Raw genomic sequence first — 3,739 nt, forward strand, 5'->3', positions numbered from 1 at the left:
TAGCTCTACTTTGGTCTCTAGTTGCTAATGTTGCCTGCTGTTTGATGCTGAGCAGCTAATGTACAGTGGGATAGACTTGTTTTTTTTTTACTACTAACACATGGTTACTTAATCCATTGTTGATATAAAAGTATTGACTGCAGCAGCTGTAATCATTCTAGATATACATTTCCCCCTAAAACAAGGAAGCAGCGTTAAGGCTGACACAACAAGTGGCATGTTCGGCAACCGTTTCTTTACCTCTCTGCCATGTTTTGCATCAATCTCCCCCTTCCATCTTTCACCCTCCTCCATGAGAGGGCTGCGATTTGCATTCATAACATGCTCAGAGGCTGTTGACACCTGTCGTCTGAAGGAGGCGCTTTTTTTTTTTTTATCCCATCAATCTTCCTCATTGGTATGGAAACCATGTTAAATCCCCAGCAGGTGCATGTAGCTGATGTATTAAACATACAATCATTGATTACTGATGGCAAGCCCACGTCTCACTGGACCCACACGCACCAAAGCTCCATTGTGTTTTGAACAGTCTGCTATATTGTTCATTTAGGTGTTGCACCATGGGCACGGAGAAAATACTAGTTCCTGATTGGTTGGCGGGCCTCAGGTAAAATTGGGCAAATGCCTGCACTGTCAGTAGATAACAGTTAGTAGTGGATAAATACAGACTGCCACCACCAGCTGACGAACTGCTTTAGGCCTAAATGCATCTTTAAATTGAGTTGTCATAGTCCCCTGTTCATGCTTCATAAAAGGCAGTTACTTTAGAATCGTGAGAAGGGAAAGCAAAGTGATGATGGCACATTATTTATCCCAGAGGCCACTTCCCTGTATCTCTCAAGGAAATACAGATGATTTGTCCACCAAGGTCATCTCTGATCCTCATCTAACAGCCCTAATCATCCGGATCAAATCTGCAGGGAAAGCTGTCTGCGAACACATTCAAAAAAACACACCAGAACTTACCCACACACACATACACACACTTCGTCAAGCTTGAAGTACACATGCCAAAAGGAGCGAGACTTGAAACACACACATGGACGTTGTGTCGCTTGTTAAAAGAGTATTGGAATAAGTGTATTGGATTTCTCTCTTAGTCAGATTGTCTTCATAGATTTTTTTTAAAGGTTGTATTTACACCGTGACTGCTGCCGTTTCATATAAAGGCCTGGATTAATAACACGCCTGTTTTTATTTCAGTGAATTATCATTATGCAAAACGTGAAACACCATTAACAAATATTCATAAATGTTAACATCTAGTGGCAGAAAGGCCTGCGGCTACACACTCAGCATACAGACACACTCAAATCACACGTTTTCTATAATGAAAGCAAATGCTTAAAAACTTTTTGAGCTAAAGTTTTGGGGAGATTTCAGGTCTTGACCATGCTGCGACTATAAAAAGACAGCGAAAGGGCCCTGGGCAGGGTTCGTATAGATGGCAGAGCCAATAAACTATTGATAGAGTCCATTGTTGTTTTTTCAATACAAAGAAACTTTCATTGACCTCCACAATCTACCATTGTCTGGCACTTTCCGTGGGCTGGAGCCAGCGGACTGTACAGGGAGAGGACATCAGTGTGAAGCCACACACATACTGAATTCTTAGTATTCTCTGGGGGACGGAGATCTGCTTCACAGTGTCCTGAAGACGGACCTGACCTGAGAAAGCACGAAAAGTCCCTTAACACACTGAAGTCCACTGCCATTAGTCCCACTGATAACACAGGAATATGTGTACAAGTGCACGATGCGGTCCACAGGGGTTATCTTAAATTAGAAGAGGAAGTGTTCTCAGTATTACAGCGGGATGAATGGGCTGCTCTGATGAGCTGGAGTAGAAGATAACCTCACAGCAGGGGAAAAAGCAGTTGCAGCTTTTATCAGAGCTGCAACTAACGATTATTTTCTTGATGATTTCCTCTACTAATTAATGAAATGTCAGAGAACGGTGAAAAATTCTGATCACGATTTTCCCAGAGGCCAAAGTTTTGTCTTGAGATGTCTTCTTTTGGCCGACCAACAGTCCGGGACCCAAAAATATTCAATGATACAATGACTCAAACGGTTAATAGATCTTAACGCTCTTGTGTAATATGCATACAGATCGTGATAACTTCCGTATGTTATGTATATAAGACATTAGATATATTAATATCTACTAGTCAAGATCTACCAAGTGTTGTTGTGTCTAATATAATATGTTGTTAAGTTAAGAACCAGGCTTTAATCAAACCTTGCACTATATAATATCTACTGTCTTCAAAAAAGATGCTGCTTTCACCACAAAATAGTAAATTATTTATAGTTTGTTCCTTTTTACAATTCAGTTTGGTATAGGATATCCATTCTGTGTCAATCCCTTAGACTTTACAGTATTAGCATATAGCTTGACTGCTTTTGAAGGTCAGAATAATGCAGTCTGTATTTCAGGTGTACATCTTCATACAATACGTCCAATCTAATTCCAATCATTCTGTATATAAATAAGACAATACATTGACTTCCGTGTAGCAAGAAAGCTACACTTTTATCTCACTGGGGTAAAAGTAAAGGTGGTACAAATAGCAAGGAGAGTGAAGGTCAAATATGTTATTACGGCGATGTTGGGGAGGGGGCTTCATCACAGCCAGGACCCCTCAGCCACCACTCAGGAAACGATGTTTCCTTGGGCTGAGAGTTCACTAATTGTTTCTATATTTAGGAAATTCCTACGAATCATATGAGGCAAAGATCTGGGAAATGTTTGTGCACAACAATAACCCCCCCCCTCCATCGATTAGACACCTTTGATGTCAACAGAGGTAAGTCGGCGATGCCCTGTCTGTGGTCAAAGGTGAGTCCCTTCAACCTCATGTAAACTTTGCAGGAGGTTGGATATGACGTGGGTTGTTCTGTGCTTCGGAAGGTTGGGCTGGAAATTAATAAAACAGATGTTTTAAAGGACAGTTTGGGTCTTATTTTGGCAGCCTAGTATCCCAAGAAATGACGCTCATACTGGACGATTCTGTACCTCACAATAATGTCCAATGTCATTCAGTGCCAACAAAGGAAGTTATCGTGCCAGATATGTAGGATGGCGGAAAGGGTCTGGAGATGGAGTGGTGGATGTGTGTATAGCTACTTTCATGCAGGAGACCAGAGTTCACCATAACCAAAGGTCTTTACCACGATTCTTTCTTTTATCTTATTTTCCAATCACAGATGTTGGTGATATTAATGTTCTTGTCTGGTGACGGGGTTGAATTTTATCATAAAACTACCAAAACGAGATCTGAGTTGTAATGAATTTGAATTCAACCTTTAAAGTTGGACTCAAGCTTTTTTTCCTATGGAGCGGAAGGTGATTTGCTTGCAGAGTCAACAAGTCAACATCGGCATTCAATTCATATTAGGTGTAAATATAGCGCTTGAAAACAGCTGCATTTAGATTTTACCAGCTTACAGTTTGTGTGCGGTGTGCACATGCAAGTGTGTAAATCCTGCGCATGTAATATTCAGCATGTGTGCTTGCACAACACTGTTTCCCAGTGTCCGCGGCGGCACTGGGTGATCTCCGCTAATGAACAATTTGCTCGCTGAGGTGTGACCACAGGCATTGTGATGTGAGCCACACAGTGGACCGCTGATGCAGTGAGCGAGAGAGATAGAGATAAATAGAGAAAGAGAGAGAGGGAGAGGGAGGGAGAGAGAGAGGGAGAGTGAGGGAGAGTGGGAGGGAGGGACACTGGAA

This window comes from Anarrhichthys ocellatus, unplaced genomic scaffold, assembly GCF_004355925.1.
Source record: "Anarrhichthys ocellatus isolate YVR2014 unplaced genomic scaffold, GSC_Weel_1.0 scaffold21, whole genome shotgun sequence".
Taxonomy (NCBI): domain Eukaryota; kingdom Metazoa; phylum Chordata; class Actinopteri; order Perciformes; family Anarhichadidae; genus Anarrhichthys; species Anarrhichthys ocellatus.